The 20773-nt window shown below is 45.0% G+C and overlaps 2 long non-coding RNA genes across 3 annotated transcripts in view; both read left to right on the top strand.

Annotated features, from left to right (window-relative positions):
• Positions 1 to 19595, top strand: part of LOC130680075 (uncharacterized) — a 39599-nt gene extending 20004 nt beyond the window's left edge. The window contains exon 2 of the long non-coding RNA XR_008993087.1: positions 18911 to 19595. This is a non-coding gene — a long non-coding RNA (uncharacterized LOC130680075). The remainder of the gene's footprint in view (positions 1 to 18910) is intronic.
• The window catches only part of LOC130680073 (uncharacterized), a 195579-nt gene that overhangs the window by 32561 nt on the left and 142245 nt on the right, over positions 1 to 20773 (top strand). The gene's annotated exons all lie outside the window — the stretch shown is intronic.

Genomic DNA, 20773 nt, shown 5'->3' on the forward strand with positions numbered 1-20773 from the left:
CAAGGGGAAATGGTAGGAGAGGGGCTGGGGTGCCGACACATGAAGTAGCAGCCTGCAAAGGTCCAAGCAGACATTCCTCCTCCGATTCACTAGCTTTGTGTTTTTCTTTTCTGATGCTCCTCAGTTCCTGGGGACTGGATGCTTGGGGTTGAACAAAATCAGCTTTCAGCTTTAACTCTGACCCTCAGACTAGGAAAATCTGAAGAACAAGAAGAAACTGCCACCCCATCCACCTCTGCCCATTAGTGGACAAAGTTTCTGGGGCTGTTTGAGTTCACTTTCTAGTAAATGTTAGTGTTCAGTTTTGAACAAAGATTTGATTCCCCTTTTCTTCTATTACAAATTCATTTCTTACTGTTACATTCCTTAACAGCAGCCCAAAAACTGATCATGAAATGCCTTGAGGGAGAGTTTCTGACTATTACCTGAAGATAGGCACAAGTTGAAAAACACAGCTCTAAGCGTTTCTTGGAATATCAGTGCTGGCTGATAAGACAGGAACTGCCATCTGCGGTTCAGATTTCCAGTGGACTTGGCTTATGTGTTCAAATTCTGCAAATGTTGCTGTTAGAATCAGCAAGGGGCTGTCTCCTTGCAAGTGCTTGGAGCTGACAGCCTTGCATTTAATACTCGCATGCAGAATTTTCTCAAGAGCCCCTCTCCCACTTCTAGCACATGAAGAAGTTGGGGAAATGAGAAGAGGGGGCCCACAGATGCCTTTATGTCCAGACCCACTGCCCCACTCCCTCCACAGAGGCCTCAGGAGCCAAGGGGGCAGTGCTTGCAAGCCTAGGGCCTCCACTTTGCCTTCCAGGCTGCTCCCCCTGCTGCTGCTGCTGCTGCTGTTGCTAAGCTTGTTAGCACTTTCAGAAACTTAGGAGAGAAACACAAGCGCAACTTGGGCCTCACTGAGGTTTCGGTTCAGTGAACAGGTGAGCCTACAGCTCCCAGGAGTCAGCCTGACCTGGCCCTGCCCCTGCCAGTCCTTCAGTTCTATCTGTGCTGTGAGTACCAGCGCTGGCCCTTCCTGCTGGGAACCTGTTAGCCGATGCCGTTGCTGAGTGCCTCCTGCCTTGTGCAGCCGGCCGGGTATGCAGCTGCCCCCATGCTGCCCCCTCTCCACACAATACCCTGGGACTCTGATACTACGTTCATGTCTTCTCTCATTCAAGTTTTTAATTTTAGCCATTCTCATGTGCATTGTCTATGTTTTCCACCTACATTTCACTTCCATGTCCCTCATGAGTCATTAAGAAAAAAAAAAGTCGAGCCACACATGGACTTGGAGCAAATTCTTGCAAGTCATACCTCAACAAAGGACTTGTATTTACAGTATATAAAGACCTGCTACAGCCCAATGGCAAGAAGACAAGTAACCGTTCCTTGTTCCCCTGGAAACAGGAGGAAAGGCAAGTGAGGTGTCCCAGGAGTCCCGCCAGTTAGGTGAGGGAGATGGCCCCCATCACCAGCCATTGTCAAACTTGACCTCCATTGCTGCCCAGCCCTGGCCATCCTTCCCTGGACTCCCAAAGTGTCCCCAGCCCTGACCCCACATCCTGTCCCCAGCCTGCAGCACAAAAGGGTGGCGTCCTACTCTGATGTAAACCTTTGTGTGGCCTTACCACTCTCAGACTAAGGGCCAAAGCTGCCTCCCCCTGGAAAACCGTGTGGTTTAACCCAGCCACTCTCCTCTTGGCCACAACAGAGGAGACTCCAGGAGCTCAGCCCTCTTAGGTTCTGGGTGGGCCGCCTTCACCGGTGTCCCAGTGCCCAGGACAGTGTCTACAATGTGGTGGGTTTTGATAAACTTGATATGTCAAAACCATTAGCTCTCCTGCCTAAACCAGGATGGGGCACTGGGGGAAGTTCAAGAGACTCTGTCAAGTTCCACATAATGGACGGCTACCCCTCAGCTTGGCAACCTGCTATATAGCCCTATACCGTCCCTTAGCTGGAAGGGCCTGGGTCTCTGACACCAGTTCCCCGAAGGGATTACTTACGAAAGTGACTCCAGGGGGCTGTTGCCTGGGGAAGATGCTCAAGGTGGCGCTGTGATGTGGTGAGGACCAGGGCGGGTGAGCCCACTGCCTCCATGTGCTGACCGACAGCCTGAGCCCAAAGGCCCCATCCTTCCCGGGCCTCTGCATGGGAAGATTCCTGGGGAACAGCCACACACAACTTCCTAGAGCTGAACCTGGCCAGCTGAGCCTAGAGGGCAGTCACTTTTCACCAGTGCTGAGCACACACGGACAGGTGGAGGCAGAGCGTCTGGCCATCCACGTCCCTGTACACTCTGGATTCTCTTCCCAGGCCCAGCACCCTCCTGGCGACCCAGGTGTGCCTGCTTCCGGGAGCGCCTTCCTTATACACTGGAGGGCGGGACCAGGCCAGGTGGGGTGGGGCTCCATTCCCCAGAGTTTCTGTGTTGGGAAGGGGACAGAGGTCGGGCCAGGGCCTCCCGTCCTCCTGTGGCCAGTGGGTGGGAACCCGCTTTCCGATGAACAGCTGTTCCGATCCGTGTATGGCTTGTTAGAGGTAAAACTTATTTTTTCTAGGTATTGGAAGAGCCTTTTGCCATATATATTATATACATACATCCTCCGTCGGACCTGGAGATGGGGCTGAGGGAAGCGGGCAGTGAATGGGATTTTTTTTTTTCCTGTCAGAAAACGTGACAGGACATGCTTAAATATAGCATTACCTGGCAAAAAAATATCATCCTTCCGTCCGGATTCTACCTTTTTCAGTGAATGGATGTCAGCCAGAGGGGAGGAAGGGTCTCCGGTTTCGGGTTCCCACCCAGCGCCTGCAGGCATCCTCCCCTCCGAGCACAGCCTCAAGGGCCCCCCTGGGCTTCCCGACACTAAAGCGGCCTCGTCCCGTGGGGGCATCAGGCTTAGACCCTCTGTGCCTGCTGCTTTCAAGTCAAGGCGGAAGACTTGGGTGTGGAGTTCACGTGGCCACTAGGAGTTCGTGGCTACTCGGAAAGCGCGTGTCTCCGCAGCCCAGGATCACCCCCGACAAAAGCCGATTGTGCCAAGGCATTCCTCAAATGAAAAGGGAAATTAATGATTCCTTCTGTTAGAATCCCTTTCCATCCTAAAAACGGCATTTTTGCATACTTATTCGTACATTTCCTTAATAGCCCTCGCATAGAGATGTGTACAGGTGCGAGGAGAGCAGTGATTGTCCAAACCCTTAAAGAGCCCAACAGTGGCTCCTGCACTCAGACTCTTAGTAATCACTCCTGGCTGGTGCTGGGGTGACTGTGACAGTGGTGACAGCGTTCACACGAATAGCATGTTCAACAGCATGGGTCCTCTGAGACCTCTGGCAATTTTATGTATCACCTCACTTTGCCACTCGCCACATTTTGCCTTGTGTTGTAGTTATTTCTAAACAAATGCTTGAGTAGGAGGATTGTGTTTACTTATTTCCATTTACTCCATGAGGGAGAGCACTAGGTTCATGTATATTAATTAGTAAGTGCTTTAGGGTATGTATGTAATTGAAAATCTGTACACCTGAAACTCATGTATCAACTATATCTCGATTTTAAAACAAGAAAGAAATTGGTGGTAATGGTTGTTCAGTAACTGCTTTTCTTAGAACCATATAGAAGTGCTTGGCCGTGGCCAAGAATGTTTGACCACCTTGGTGCAAACTGCCTAGCTTATTGCAGTAATTTCCTAACTGGTTCCACCAAGTCTTTTCTTGCCACTCTTGAACAGAATTTCTTTTTTTTTTTTTTTTTTAGATAATTATTTTTTTATGGAAGGGTAGTTGACACGCAGTATTACATTACATTAGTTTCAGGTGTACAACATAGTGATTCAACATTTATATACATAATTCTAGGTTCCAGCTATCACCCTACCAAGCTGTTACAATATCTTGACCATATTCCTTATGCTATACATTACATCCTGGTTACTTATTTATTTTAGCATTGGAAGTTTGTCCTTTTTTTTTTTTTTTTTTTGTGAGGGCATCACTCATATTTCTTGATCAAATGGTTGTTAACGACTATAAAATTCTATATAGGGGAGTCAATGCTCAATGTACAATCATTAATCCACCCCGAGCCTAATTTTCGTCAGTCTCCAATCTTCTGAGGCATAACAAACAAGTTCTTACTTGTAGAACAAATTCTTACATAATGAATAAGTTACATAGTGAACAGTACAAGGGCAGTCATCACAGAAACTTTCGGTTTTGCTCATGCATTATGAACTATAAACAGTCAGTTCAAATATGAATACTCATTTGGTTTTTATACTTGATTTATATGTGGATACCACATTTCTCTCTTTATTATTATTATTTTTAATAAAATGCTGAAGTGGTAGGTAGATACAAGGTATAGGTAGAAAACACAGTTTAGTGTTGTAAGAGAGCAAATGTAGATGATCAGGTGTCTGCCTGTAGACTATGTGTTAATCCAAGCTAGACAAGGGCAATAAAACACCCACGTATGCAGAAGATTTCTCTCAGAACAGGGGGGGTGAGGTTCTAAGCCTCACCTCTGTTGATCCCCAATTTCTCACCTGATGGCCCCCCTGCGACTGTGCCTGTCTTAGGTTGTTCCTCCCTTGAGGAATCTTACCCGTCTCTGGCTAACCAGTCATCTTCCGGGGCCATACAGGGAAATGTGAAGTTGATAAGTGAGAGGGAAGCCTTATTGTTTGAAAAGGTTAGCTTTTTACTTCTTTGCATATTTATGCCCTGTGGCTTCTATGCCCAGCATTTGTCTTGAGGTGTCTTTACCACTTGGAAGAATTATGATACTCGGTAAATTCGATATGAGGCACGAATTCTATTTAAGGGTTGTAATTAGGAAAGGAGAAGAAAAGCTATAGAAGTAGCAGGCAGCAAAAAACCTGGGAAGATTGATTATTTCTTTGACATATCTTCTCGTAGAGTACTTCAGCATGTATAGGTTTTAAGCTACTACTTAAATTGCGCACACACATTAACATAATAGGAGTATAGTTACATAACCAAAGCATATCTGTAATTACCAGCCATCTCCAGTGAAACCAAGAAAACCAGTTAGGCACCTTAGGCATTTGTGAAAACTTATCTATGATATGGTGGATATGGTCCAACTGAACTTGAACAGTCTGAGAGAAATCAGACAAATTAAAACAACCCATTCCTGGGGAATGTTCACATCCCTTATGTTCTTTTAACAGTAAATAGTCTGTAGTTGTAAGATTTTGGAGCGCTACAATTTGCACTTCTCCTAGTTCTTGGTTGAGTTCCAACAGTATAGATCCAGTCAAATTTGTTGTTTTACTGTATGCACAGGCCAGCTTAGATACCTCCTTCCTCATTCCCATGGCAAGTCCAGGAGCTGGTGGGATGAGTGCATCTACAGCTGTAGCAGTGCGTGGATCTTTGGTGGGGTTTTTTCATGATCATCTTCTGGCATGCGTCTTCCAGAGAGTGCTGATGTTGGAAGTTCTCTTTCATATCGTATCTTAGTTCATTTTCGGGGTAGCCCAATTAGGCTTTGATCTTCTGTATAGACGCAAACAGACCCTTTGCCTACACTCATATATGCCCTTTATACCCTTGTGTAGAACTCATTGGAGGTTACCACACAGGAACTGCCCTTTTTTTTTTTTTTGCTTTGTTTTTGGAATCGCTAATCTACACTTACATGACGAATATTATGTTTACTAGGCTCTCCCCTATACCAGGTCTCCCCTATAAACCCCTTTACAGTCAGTGTCCATCAGCTTAGCAAAATGTTGTAGAATCCCTACTTGCCTTCTCTGTGTTGTACAGCCCTCCCTTTTCTCCTACCCCCCCATGCATGTTAATCTTAAAACCCCCCTACTTCTCCCCCCCTTATCCCTCCCTACCCACCCATCCTCCCCAGTCCCTTTCCCTTTGGTACCTGTTAGTCCATTCTTGAGTTCTGTGATTCTGCTGCTGTTTTGTTCCTTCAGTTTTTCCTTTGTTCTTATATTCCACAGATAAGTGAAATCATTTGGTATTTCTCTTTCTCCGCTTGGCTTGTTTCACTGAGCATAATACCCTCCAGCTCCATCCATGTTGCTGCAAATGATTGGATTTGCCCTTTTCTTATGGCTGAGTAGTATTCCATTGTGTATATGTACCACATCTTCTTTATGCATTCATCTATCGATGGACATTTAGGTTGCGTCCAATTCTTGGCTATTGTAAATAGTGCTGCGATAAACATAGGGGTGCATCTGTCTTTCTCAAACTTGATTGCTGCGTTCTTAGGGTAAATTCCTAGGAGTGGGATTCCTGGGTCAAATGGTAATTCTGTTTTGAGCATTTTGATGTACCTCCATACTGCTTTCCACAATGGTTGAACTAACTTACATTCCCACCAGCAGTGTAGGAGGGTTCCCCTTTCTCCACAGCCTCGCCAACATTTGTTGTTCTCTGTCTTTTGGATGGCAGCCATCCTTACTGGTGTGAGGTGATACCTCATTGTAGTTTTAATTTGCATTTCTCTGATAATTAGCGATGTGGAGCATCTTTTCGTGTGTCTGTTGGCCATCTGTATTTCTTTTTTGGAGAACTGTCTGTTCAGTTCCTCTGCCCATTTTTTAATTGGGTTATTTGTTTTTTGTTTGTTGAGGCGTGTAAGCTCTTTATATATTCTGGATGTCAAGCCTTTATCGGATGTGTCATTTTCAAATATATTCTCCCATACTGTAGGGATCCTTTTTGTTCTATCGATGGTGTCTTTTGCTGTACAGAAGCTTTTCAGCTTAATATAGTCCCACTTACTCATTTTTGCTGTTGTTTTCCTTGCCCGGGGAGATATGTTCAAGAAGAGGTCACTCATGTTTATGTCTAAGAGGTTTTCGCCTATGTTTTCTTCCAAGAGTTTAATGGTTTCATGGCTTACATTCAGGTCTTTGATCCATTTTGAGTTTACTTTTGTATATGGGGTTAGACAATGGTCCAGTTTCATTCTCCTACACGTAGCTGTCCAGTTTTGCCAGCACCACCTGTTGAAGAGACTGTCATTTTGCCATTGTATGTCCATGGCTCGTTTATCAAATATTAATTGACCATATATGTCTGGGTTAATGTCTGGATTGTCTAGTCTGTTCCATTGGTCTGTGGCTCTGTTCTTGTGCCAGTACCAAATTGTCTTGATTACTATGGCTTTATAGTAGAGCTTGAAGTTGGGGAGTGAGATCCCCCCTACTTTATTCTTCTTTCTCAGGATTGCTTTGGCTATTCGAGGTCTCTGGTGTTTCCATATGAATTTTTGAATTATTTGTTCCAGTTCATTGAAGAATGTTGCTGGTAGTTTCATAGGGATTGCATCAAATCTGTATATTGCTTTGGGCAGGATGGCCATTTTGACGATATTAATTCTTCCTAGCCACGAGCATGGGATGAGTTTCCATCTGTTAGTGTCCCCTTTAATTTCTCTTAAGAGTGACTTGTAGTTTTCAGAGTATAAGTCTTTCACTTCCTTGGTTAGGTTTATTCCTAGGTATTTTATTTTTTTTGATGCAATTGTGAATGAAGTTGTTTTCCTGATTTCTCTTTCTGTTGGTTCATTGTTAGTATATAGGAAAGCCACGGATTTCTGTGTGTTGATTTTGTATCCTGCAACTTTGCTGTATTCCGATATCAGTTCTAGTAGTTTTGGGTGGAGTGTTTAGGGTTTTTTATGTACAGTATCATGTCATCTGCAAATAGTGACAGTTTAACTTCTTCTTTACCAATCTGGATTCCTTGTATTTCTTTGTTTCGTCTGATTGCCGTGGCTCGGACCTCCAGTACTATGTTAAATAACAGTGGAGAGAGTGGGCATCCCTGTCTAGTTCCCGATCTCAGAGGAAATGCTTTCAGTTTCTCGCTGTTCAATATAATGTTGGCTGTGGGTTTATCATAGATGGCCTTTATTATGTTGAGGTACTTGCCCTCTATTCCCATTTTGCTGAGAGTTTTTATCATGAATGGATGTTGAACTTTGTCAAATGCTTTTTCAGCATCTATGGAGATGATCATGTGGTTTTTGTCTTTCTTTTTGTTGATGTGGTGGATGATGTTGATGGACTTTCGAATGTTGTACCATCCTTGCATCCCTGGGATGAATCCACTTGGTCATGGTGTATGATCCTTTTGATGTATTTTTGAATTCGGTTTGCTAATATTTTGTTGAGTATTTTTGCATCTACGTTCATCAGGGATATTGGTCTGTAGTTTTCTTTTTTGGTGGGGTCTTTGCCTGGTTTTGGTATTAGGGTGATGTTAGCTTCATAGAATGAGTTTGGGAGTATCCCCTCCTCCTCTATTTTTTGGAAAACTCTAAGGAGAATGGGTATTACGTCTTCCCTGTATGTCTGATAAAATTCCGAGGTAAATCCATCTGGCCCGGGGGTTTTGTTCTTTGGTAGTGTTTTGATTACCGCTTCAATTTTGTTGCTGGTAATTGATCTGTTTAGATTTTCTGTTTCTTTCTGGGTCAATCGTGGAAGGTTGTATTTTTCTAGGAAGTTGTCCATTTCTCCTAGGTTTCCCAGCTTGTTAGCATATAGGTTTTCATAGTATTCTCTAATAATTCTTTGTATTTCTGTTGGGGTCCGTCGTGATTTTTCCTTTCTCGTTTCTGATACTGTTGATTTGTGTTAACTCTCTTTTCTTCTTGATAAGTCTGGCTAGAGGCTTATCTATTTTGTTTATTTTCTCGAAGAACCAACTCTTGGTTTCATTGATTTTTGCTATTGTTTTATTCTCAATTTTATTTATTTCTTCTCTGATCTTTATTATATCCCTCCTTCTGCTGACCTTAGGCCTCATTTGTTCTTCTTTTTCCAATTTCGATAATTGTGACATTAGACCATTCATTTGGGATTGCTCTTCCTTTTTTAAATATGCTTGGATTGCTATATACTTTCCTCTTAAGACTGCTTTTGCTGCGTCCCACAGAAGTTGGGGCTTAGTGTTGTTGTTGTCATTTTTTTCCATATATTGCTGGATCTCCATTTTGATTTGGTCATTGATCCATTGATTATTTAGGAGCGTGTTGTTAAGCCTCCATGTGTTTGTGAGCCTCTTTCCTTTCTTTGTACAGTTTATTTCTAGTTTTATGCCTTTGTGGTCTGAAAAGTTGGTTGGTAGGATTTCAATCTTTTGTAATTTTCTGAGGCTCTTTTTGTGGCCTAGTATGTGCTCTATTCTGGAGAATGTTCCATGTGCACTTGAGAAGAATGTATATCCTGTTGCTTTTGGATGTAGAGTTCTATAGATGTCTATTAGGTCCATCTGCTCTACTGTGTTGTTCAGTGCTTCCGTGTCCTTACTTATTTTCTGCCCAGTGGATCTATCCTTTGGGGTGAGTGATGTGTTGAAGTCTCCTAGAATGAATGCATTGCAGTCTATTTCCCCCTTTAGTTCTGTTAGTATTTGTTTCACATATGCTGGTGCTCCTGTGTTGGGTGCATATATATTTAGAATTGTTATATCCTCTTGTTGGACTGAGCCGTTTATCATTATGTAGTGTCCTTCTTTATCTCTTGTTACTTTCTTTGTTTTGAAGTCTATTTTGTCTGATATTAGTACGCAACCCCTGCTTTCTTCTCGCTGTTGTTTGCCTGAAATGTGTTTTTCCATCCCTTGAATTTTAGTCTGTACATGTCTTTGGGTTTGAGGTGAGTTTCTTGTAAGCAGCATATAGATGGGTCTTGCTTTTTTATCCATTCTGTTACTCTGTGTCTTTTGATTGGTGCATTCAGTCCATTTACATTTAGGGTGACTATTGAAAGATATGTACTTATTGCCATTGCAGGCCTTAAATTCGTGGTTACCAAAGGTTCAAGGTTAGCCTCTTTAGTATCTTACTGCCTAACTTAGCTCGCTTATTGAGCTGTTATATACACTGTCTGGAGATTCTTTTCTTCTCTCCCTTCTTGTTCCTCCTCCTCGATTCTTCATATGTTGGGTGTTTTGTGCTGTGCTCTTTCTAGGAGTGCTCCCATCTAGAGCGGTCCCTGTAAGATGTCCTGTAGAGGTGGTTTGTGGGAAGCAAATTCCCTCACCTTTTTTCTTGTCTGGGAATTGTTTAATCCCACCGTCATATTTGAATGATAGTCGTGCTGGATACAGTATCCTTGGTTCAAGGCCCTTCTGTTTCATTGTATTAAATATATCATGCCATTCTCTTCTGGCCTGTAGGGTTTCTGTCAAGAAGTCTGATGTTAGCATGATGGGTTTTCCTTTATAGGTGACCTTTTTCTCTCTAGCTGCCTTTAAAACTCTTTCTTTGTCCTTGATCTTTGCCATTTTAATTATTATGTGTCTTGGTGTTGTCCTCCTTGGATCCTTTCTGTTGGGGGTTCTGTGTATTTCCGTGGTCTGTTCGATTATTTCCTCCCCCAGTTTGGGGAAGTTTTCAGCAATTATTTCTTCTAAGATACTTTCCATCTCTTTTCCTCTCTCTTCTTCTTCTGTAACCCCTATAATATGGATATTGTTCCTTTTGGATTGGTCACACAGTTCTCTTAACATTGTTTCATTCCTGGAGATCCTTTTATCTCTCTCTCTGTCAGCTTCTATGTGTTCCTGTTCTCTGGTTTCAATTCCATCAATGGCCTCTTGCATCCTATCCATTCTGCTTGTAAACCCTTCCAGAGTTTGTTTCATTTCTGCGATCTCCTTTCTGGCATCTGTGATCTCCGTCCGGACTTCATCCCATTTCTCTTGCGTATTTCTCTGCATCTCTGTCAGCATGTTTATGATTCTTATTTTGAATTCTTTGTCAGGAAGACTGGTTAGGTCTGTCTCCTTCTCTGGTGTTGTCTCTGTGATCTTTGTCAGCCTGTAGCTTTGCCTTTTCATGGTGATAGGAATAGTCTGCAGAACTGGGACGAGTGACGGCTGGAAGGACTTCCTTTCTTGTTGGTTTGTGGCCCTCCTCTCCTGGGAGAACAGCGACCTCTAGTGGCTTGTGCTGCGCAGCTGCGCGCAGACAGGGTTTCTGCTTCCTGCCCGGCTGCTATGGAGTTAATCTCCGCTGTTGCTGTGGGCGTGGCCTGGCTCGGGCAGCTGCTCCAAAATGGTGGAGTCGCGTTGGAGCAGGAGCTGCTGGGAGGCTATTTATCTCCGTAAGGGGCCTCCCTGCTCCCTGCAGCCCAGGGCTTAGGGTGCCCAGGGATCCCCGGATTCCCTACCTCTGGATTAAGTGTCCCGCCCTGCCCCTTTAAGACTTCCAAAAAGCACCTGGCAAAACAAAACAACAACCACAAAGAAAAAAAATATTTAAATTTAATTAAAAAAAAAAAAAAGGTGGCCGCTCGTTTTTCTTTATTCTCTGGCGCCTGCCTCAGGCATCTGCTCACCAGTCTTGCTGCCCTGTTTCCCTAGTATTGGGGTCCCTATTCCTTTAAGACTTCCAAAAAGCACTAGCCAAAACAAAACAGCAAAAAAAAGAAAAAATGGTCACTCGCTTTTCTGGTGTCCTCTGGCGCCAGGCCACCGGTGCCCGCTCACTGTTCTTGCTGCCCTGTTTCCCTAGTATTGGGGGCCCTATCCCTTTAAGACTTCCAAAAACCACTCGCCAAAACAAAACAGCAAAAAAAAAAAAAAAAAAAATTGGTCGCTCGCTTTTCTTATGTCCTCTGGCGCCCAGCCTCCGGTGCCTGCTCACTGTTCTTGCTGCTCTGTTTTCCTAGTATCCAGGGCCCTGCACTCTGGCCCGGATGGCGGGGGCTGGGTGTTCGGCAGTCCTGGGCTCCGTCTCCCTCCCGCTCTGCCTATTCTTCTCCCGCCGGGATTTGGGGCGATGGACGCTCGGCTCCTTCCGGGCCAGGGCTTGTATCTTACCCCGTTCGCGAGGCGCTGGGTTCTCTCAGGTGCGGATGTGGTCTGGATATTGTCCTGTGTCCTCTGGTCTTTATTCTAGGAAGGGTTGTCTTTGTTATATTTTCATAGATATATGTTGTTTTGGGAGGAGATTTCTGCTGCTCTACTCACGCCGCCATCTTCCGCCCCTCCTCTCCACACCATTTATTGAGGAGATTTTTTTCCCATTATATATTCTTACCTCCTTTGTCGTGAACTACCTGACCATGTAAGTGTGGATTTAATTATGGGCTCTTTACTTTGTTCCACTGATATAAGGATCTGTTTTTTTGTGCCAATACCATAATGTTTTGATTACTACAGCTTTGTAGTATAGTTAGAAACTGGGGAGCATAATACTTCCAGCTTCGTTGTTTCTCAGTATTGCTTTGGCTGTTTGGGGTCTTTTGTGGTTCCACAGACATTTTGGGATTATTCTAGTTCTGTGAAGAATATGATAGGTATTTTTTTTCAGGATTCTAACCTTCTTTATACTCTCTTTTTATTGGTGAAGGGGATAACTTGGTACATTCTTCAAATTATAAAATAATTTAGTCACAGGGATGGAAATATAGCATAGGTAATGTAGCTCCTAGCATTGTAATATCTTCTTGTGCTATGAGTACTTTGACAGAGATTGCATTGAATCTGTAGTTTGCTTTCCATGGTGTGGACATTATCACAATACTAATTCTTCCAATCCATGAGCGGGGTTTATCTTTCCACTTATTTGCGTAGTTCAGCTTATTTCATCAGTATTTTGTGGTTTTGAGCATATGGTTATTTTACTTCTGTGGTTAAATTGATTCCTAGGTATTTTATTCTTTCTGCGGCATTTGTAAGTAGGAATGATGTTATAATTTCTTGCATTTTGCAATCATTCTTAGTGTATAGAAACACAACAGACTTTTGAATATTGATTTTGTATCCTGCACCTTTTTTGAATTCATTTACTACTTCTAATACATTTTTGGTGAATGCTTTTGAGTTTTCTACATATAGCATGAAGCCATCTGCAGATAGTGACAGTTTTAATACTTCCTTTCCAATTTGAACATCTTTTATTTTTCTTGGCTAATTGCTATGGCTAGGACTTTGAGTATAATGTTGAACAAAAATGGCAAGAGAGGGTATCCTTAACTTGTTCCTGTTCTCAGAAAAAAGCTTTCAACTTTGCACTGTCGAGTATGATAGCTGTGGGTTTGTCATATATGTCTGTTTTTATGTTCATACCCACTTTGTTTCAAATTTTTATCATAAATGTATATTGAATTTTGTCAAAAGTTTTTCTGCATGTGTTGAGATGATCATATTTTTATCCTTCATTTTGTTGCTGTAATGTGTCAAATTGATTAATTGTGGATATTAAACTATCCTTGCATCCCCAGAGTAAATCCCACTTGATCATGATGCATGACCGTTTTATTGTATTGTTGAAATTCCCCTTTCCGGTCTCAGCCTATATGTGACCTCCTAGAAATGACTTCCTTTAGCCTGGTCCTCCTTCCCGTCATGAACTGCTATCTCAGTGCCCTGTTTAGTGACTTAATGTAACTGGTTACAACTGGATTTTGTCTTATTTATCTTTTTCCTCATTTTGTTTACTTTGGTCTTCCTTCCATGCAGAAGACTGGTCTTGCATGATTGTACTCCCCTGGCCTGGCACAGCAGTGAGCGTAACACAAGTTATGAACATTATTTTGAATATTGTCATATAATGATTATACAACTTGCATACTTGGTCATTCAGTAACCCAAATATATAATTGCCATGTATATTTCTTCCTCTTCCACACTTCCTGAAAACACTGCAGAGCCTTAAAGGTGAAGTCTGTGTCTTATCATGTTAATGAGAGACTTTTAGACCCCACCTGATGGTGGGGGCTGGAGGTTGAATCAGCCAATGGTAGAGTCAGTCATGACTATGCAGTGAAGCCCTCAGCAACATCAATGAGATGGGTATCTCTCTCGGGATCCTGCTTCTCTGTCGGAGAGAGCTTCCTCGCTTGGGGAACCAAAAGGATTCCGTGTGTAACAGAGCTAGTCCCCAGGCCCCAAACTCCGCAAGGATAGAACCTCCTTTATTTGGGAGCTTGCCCTACGTGTGTCTTCATTTGGCTGTTAAATTGCATTCTTTAGGACACCCGTTTTTTTTGTTTTGTTTTGTTTTTTTAATAATTATTTTTTATTGAAGAGTAGTTGACGCACAGTATTACATTACATTAGTTTCAAGTGTACAACACAGTGGTAGAACATTTATATACATAATTCTAGGTTCCAGCTATCACCCTACCAAGCTGTTACAATATCTTGACTATATTCCTTATGCTATACATTACATCCCGGTTACTTATTTATTTTACCATTGGAAGTCTGTCCTTTTTTTTTTTTTTTTTTTTTTTTTTGTGAGGGCATCTCTCATATTTATTGATCAAATGGTTGTTAACGACAATAAAATTCTGTATAGGGGAGTCAATGCTCAATGCACAATCATTAATCCACCCCAAGCCTAATTTTCGTCAGTCTCCAGTCTTCTGAGGCATAACAAACAAGTTCTTACATGGAGAACAAATTCTTACATAATGAATAAGTTACATGGTGAACAGTACAAGGGCAGTCATCACAGAAACTTTCGGTTTTGCTCATGCATTATGAACTATAAACAGTCAGTTCAAATATGAATACTAATTTGGTTTTTATACTTGATTTATATGTGGATACCACATTTCTCTCTTTATTATTATTATTTTTAATAAAATGCTGAAGTGGTAGGTAGATACAAGATAAAGGTAGAAAACATAGTTTAGTGTTGTAAGAGAGCAAATGCAGATGATCAGGTGTGTGCCTGTAGACTGTGTGTTAATCCAAGCTAGACCAGGGCAATAAAACATCCACGTATGCAGAAGATTTCTCTCAGAACAGGGGGGGTGAGGTTCTAAGCCTCACCTCTGTTGATCCCCAATTTCTCACCTGATGACCCCCTGCGACCGTGCCTGTCTTAGGTTGTTCCTCCCTTGAGGAATCTTACCCGTCTCTGGCTAACCAGTCATCTTCCGGGGCCATACAGGGAAATGTGAAGTTGGTAAGTGAGAGGGAAGCCTTATTGTTTGAAAAGGTTAGCTTTTTACTTCTTTGCATATTTATGCCCTGTGGCTTCTATGCCCAGCATTTGTCTTGAGGTATCTTTACCACTTGGAAGAATTATGATACTCGGTAAATTTGATATGAGGCACGAATTCTATTTAAGGGTTGTAATTAGGAAGGAAGAAGAAAAGCTATAGAAGTAGCAGGCGGAAGAAAACATGGGAAGATTGATTATTTCTTTGACTAGGGCACCCGTTTTTAAACTGCTAAATGTGTTTTTCTGAGTTCTGTGACCACTCCAGCAAATTAATCAAATCTAAGTGGGAGGACATCGGAACCTGCAATCTGTAGCCAGTTCTGTAGAAGCACAAGTCACTGACTGGGGCCTGCGACAGGCATCTGGAGGGGCAGGTGGGGAGTCTTGTAGGATGGAGCCCTTCACCTGGGAAATCTGGTGCCGTCTCCAGGCAGATGCCATTAGAACTGAGTTGAGTTCGTAGACACGTTACCAGTGTTTAAGAATTGCCTGGTGTCTGTGAGATTACACACACATGCACACACACACGCCCAATCTTGGAATCGTGTCCACAAACTCAAAAGGAGTTGTACTACGATTTGTATGAGAAAACACATTTGGTGTCACGGTGCTGGGATTTGCTAGAATTGCCCACGTGCTCTGAAATATGTGGTTTTTGAAGTGAAAGAATGGAAGGGCAGGGGATGAGGAACCTTTGATGCCTGGACGGCTGCCCACTCACCCTTGGTATGAAGGAGTAGCTGCCCTAAAATTGGTTACTAAAGGTAAAAGTTAGCAGTGGAATTTAGAAATAGCAGTGGACCCACCTCCTAAGGAGTTGGCTTGGTGGCTATGTAAGGAAATGCAGATGAGTAAGAAGCAGGCTAAATAATCCTTTCCCTGGTTGTTGTTATCTGTAATAGTCAAAATGAAAATGAAAGAAAGTGCTGGGTCAGGGCTTGATGCAGAACCAAGCTGGGATTTGGGTCAACCTGAGCCTCGGCCATGAGCCTCAAAGCCGCCTAGAAAGGGAAAATGATGTCAAGCAACACAGAGTACCTCTAAGACCTCAAGTCGCCAAGAAAATAATGTAGGAGGAGGCAAAAGTCAGGAAATGTGTGAAAGCAGGGAACATAGTGTAAGGGAACTGGCTCCCTGTGTGGACCGGTGTCCCCAGCTTCCTGAAGAATTTTTAGTAAAGGGCATCGTGAGGGCCCCAGCCTGGGGGCCGTGTCTGGTTTTGAATGCCTCCGAGTGGCAGGGCGTGTTTGGGCTGATGCGGGACCCTCTCTCCCTCTTGGGCAATCACAGGGGGCTGGGAGTGATCCAGACACACGGGAGGTTATTCCCGAGGGAACAGCCTGCCTGGCGGACTGTGTAAAAGCCACTGTGAGGTCTGTATGTCCTGAGAAGGGGGACTGCCCAGCCGCCCCTCTAAGTGCAGATGGAGCACCCCAGATGGAAGAGCTGCTAATGCTTCCTATGTGGGACTGGCTTTGCAGTGACCGAGGTAGGCGCCCACTGAATGGTCCTGGTACACAGGTCATGGTGAGTGCTGAGGCTAAGGGCCCCAGTACATGGCAGCCCGTGTAACCTGACGGCTACAAAATCGAGCAGTTTGAGGAGGCTTCTCAGATTTCTTACCTCAGCTTCCCCTCGTGGGTCTTACGATACCAAGAACATGAGCATAACTAGGAAGATGGGGAGAGACAAAGGGGAGAGTGAAGGGACTCGGGCCAAGTGAGTGGGAGTTTTCAGATGGTTATTGAAAAACTGTGTGAATCAAGCAGACACTGCTGGGGTTGAAAAAAGGTATTAATGTAGCAGTACCAGAAAGTGGGTGAGCCGGTGGGAACCCCTGTTGTTGCTGCAACATTACAGCAGCCCAAAAACTCCACTCTGTGTACCCCAGTTCGGAGGAATTTAAAAAGCCTGAAGTCCATGATTACAATAAGGAAACTGACTGGGAATCCCCGGGAGTGGTGGTCAGGCAGGTTAATCAATCTAAAGATAGACAAAAGTGCCAGGGTCTTCTGGCCGCACCCCAGCCTGGGACCTGAGACCGTTCGCATGTATGTGGGAAAAATGGCCAGGGGGAGGAGGAAAATGGCCCTGGGGCTCCTTGGTACAGGAGCCCAATGCACTATGATACCAAAACCTGTTGGTGAAGTCTTAGCAGGGGCTAAGGTTAGAGTGGGAGGATATGGAGATGCAGTGGCTGATGGTATTGAGGTGGAAGTTTGGATGAAAATTGAGTGTTTGAGCACGTTTTGCTTGAGGTGGTTGCGTCCCCTTTACCTGAAAGGATTATTGGGATGGATACTGTGTCTGACTGGGGTTGGCTTCCCCTGCCTAATACAGTAACACAGAAGGCATGTAAGCCCACCCTCAGGCCTGTTTAGTCGGACATGCTAAATTGGGAATGGCTGGAACTTGACAAACATATCACCATTCTTAGGAGTGCCATGCTGGAAGCTGGAGCGCTGCTGTCCGCAGATCTGCTGTGCAGTAGTCCTGTGTGGCCTGTGCAGAGGTGGACGGCACATAGAGACTATTCAAGCTTAAATGAAATGGGTGCCGCCCAAGGTCCCAGCAGTTCCAGGCATGGTCTCAGCCGTAGAGAAAGTACAGCAGGTTGGAGGAGGCTGGTACACCTGGACGGACCTTACAGATGCTCTCTTCTCCGAGCCCGGTTTGCCTTCAGGTGGGAAGGATCCCAGTTTGCCTCTGCTGTGCTAGGCGGGGATCTGAGCTCCACGGCTGATTGTCACCACGTGGTCAGGAGGGATATGGACTTGGCGCAACGCTTGAGTGTAATAATACACGATGTTGGTGACATTATGGTAATACCAGAAACGGAGGAGCTGGCTAGGACTCATTTGAATGCAACAAGGACATACGTGCCCAACCAGGGCTGGTTAATAAATCCAGCGAAGGTCCAAGGTCCTGCTCAGTGAAATTCGTAGGAAGAACATGGGCAGGAGCCACCCAGGATATTCCAGAAGTGTGACTATCAGTAAACTGCTGTCACTCCCCCACCAGGTCCAAACAAGAAGCCCAGCACTTGCTTGATTTATTTGGGTTTTGGAGGACTCGCATTCCACACCGGGAACTATTTCTAGCTCCTGTGTGTAAGACTCCATTAAAGAAACCTGCATCTGAGTGGGGTCCTGAACAGAAGCAGGCCACGTCAGAACTATACATGGCAGCTGTGTGCTTGACACCATCGGGCCCTTGTGACCCCCACTGAGACAGGATTTTGGAAGTGTCTGCCCCCCACACCCATGCAGACTGCAGCTTGTGGGAATAAAAAGAAAACGAGCACCTCCCAGCTGTGACCCTTGGGATTCTGGACCAGAAAATTCCCACATGGTGCTGCCTGGTACACACCACTTGGGAGACAATTATGAACATGCTGTTGGGAATTAATCAAGACTGCTTAAGTGACCGAAGTAAGTAAAACAATTTTGAAACCTGAGATACCCATACGTGTTGGGTGATGTCAGAGAAACACCCTAATGGGGAAAACAGAGCCGAGAAGAGTCCCATAATCAAACTGATATCGTTCCTGCAGGGGCAGGCTGCCAGGAGGATGCAAGGAGGCGCCCATGGATCCACGAGCAGGCAGCCTCATCTCCTCTGGGACCGACGCTGGAGCCCCCCGGGAACTGCATGGACGGTGCCCTAGGAGCAGCTCTCAGCTGAACAACAGAGCTGCTTGGTTTACAGAGGGCAGTTCCAGGAGGCATGGACTCCTTCCTGGTTGGAGGGCTGCTGCAGTAAGACCAGGGGATGGCAAGACTGGCTGGGAGGAAGGAGATAAACGTGATCTCAGTGGGCTGAATTCCATGCCCTTTTCTGGGCAGTGACGGGAGAATGGAGCAGTGAGGAAAGCCCCTCGTGCTGGGGTTCCTATGACTTGGGGCTGTGGATACTGGCCTGACTGTGTGGCCACGTAGACAGGAAATGGGAAACTGGACTATGAAAGCAATGCCCACGTGGACAACGGCCATATGGATATTGCCCTGGGAATTTGAGGGGCACGTTAAAGCAGGCCATGTTGGTTTGTATCAGAAGAAGCCTTTCTAGGAGTGGGAGGTGACTGTAGCCACCAGGTGGGCCTGCTGGTGCGGCCCTTGGAGGCAGCCGCCGGGGTCCATACAAAGAGTGGCTGTGGGGAGCTGCAGCAGCGCGCGCACAGGCTGAGTCTACGCGTATTCCTCTTGCACCCTGTGAGGCACGGAATGCCAGCAAGACCTGTTCCGACTGTCAGCTAAAGAGACAGACACTGCATTTGGCTATGGGGAAAGTTCCCCAGTGGGCACGCCCTGCACATAGCTGGCCAGTGGGTGAGATTGGATCAACGCTGCTACCGCTCGGAGGCTGTAAGTGGGTCGTTAGCAGAGTAGACACTTATTCGGGACTATGCTTTGCATACCCAGTGGTAGGTGAAATGCTGAAGACACCGTTTAAGGTTTGGAACTGAAGATTCTATACCAGTTTGGACAGCCAGGTTACATCTCCGACCAGGGGACACGCTTTACCGACCATGCTGTTCCACGGTGGGCCGAGAAACATCCCATCAGACGGATGTACAGTGTTGCATGTCACTCTCAGAGCAATGGTTTAATAGAAAATTGGAACGGGCTGTGGGAACATTGGCTGTGTAAAATGGGAGATAAAGGCACGAGGGGCTGGCTTACATGCCTTCAAGAGCGGGTGCTCACACTCAACGTGAGGCGGCTAAGGGAGGGTAGGTTCCTCTGCTTCTCCAGGGGTCTGGGGAAGGGGGTCTGGGAGCGGTTGCTAGTGCACTGTTCTGTTCTTACTCACACCACCACAACTTTGTTTTTTCCTAACCCATTCAATGGTTCCAGGAACACAGCTGCTTCTGAGGGTGCCAGCGCAGTGAACTTTACTAATTAAGCAAGAAGATGTAACCACACCCTTAAATCTTTATGCCATAATTCCTAAGCGCCTGCTGAGGTGAATGGTGCCTTGACCCCAGGTAGCCAGGTCAGAACTGATAGCAGAGCTGTGGCCGGGAAAGCCCCCAGGCTCTGCTCCTTGGTAACCCTACCTTCCTCGGGTGGGAGGGGGCTGAGGGGAGGCACTTGTGAGACTGGTATTGCTGCCAGCCATCTGGACCAGCACTGTAGCCAGACCTGATGTCCACTCCACAGGCAGAAAAATCTGGGTAAAGATAAATGGCAAATGAAGAGAGGAGGAAATTACAGCTTAGGGTACAGGGATGGATAAGTGGGTTATGCCTGGAGAGAGATCCAGCATTTTATTAATACCTCAATAGATAGAGCCTCAGACCAAGAAAATAGTACCTGTCGGCCAAAGCACACCACATGCCCCAAAGGGTGAAGCTCTGTGTTTGCCAAGACCACCACTGCGTTTGCAGCCTGGCAAGGTTGAATGGCAGCCTGCAAAACGGAGTTACATCACTCTGGGAGAAACTCTGGTCATAAGATAACGTTGACAAACTGAACCAATATAAAATGCTTGTAATGAGTTTATAGGTCAAGTGAGTTATCAGTGTAAATCTGTCCCCACCCCACACTGGCGTCTCCAAATGTCAGGCCTGTTTGCACTGGTACTATTGTTCTATCTGTTGTATGAATGCTATGCCACATATAAGGGCTGCGACAGGCATGATCGCTTTTCTGTGAGGAATCCGTGTTTGAGACCAAGGAGTGTGCTGCACAAAAATGCACTCCGGTTGCTCTGCTCTCTTCCTCACGTGCTGCCGTCTGCCCTGAATTCTTGCTCCCTGGTATCCTCCTCACCACTGCAACAGCAGCGCAGACGGTGTTGAGC

The sequence above is a fragment of the Manis pentadactyla genome, chromosome 12 (assembly GCF_030020395.1).
Source record: "Manis pentadactyla isolate mManPen7 chromosome 12, mManPen7.hap1, whole genome shotgun sequence".
NCBI classification, from domain to species: Eukaryota; Metazoa; Chordata; class Mammalia; order Pholidota; family Manidae; genus Manis; species Manis pentadactyla.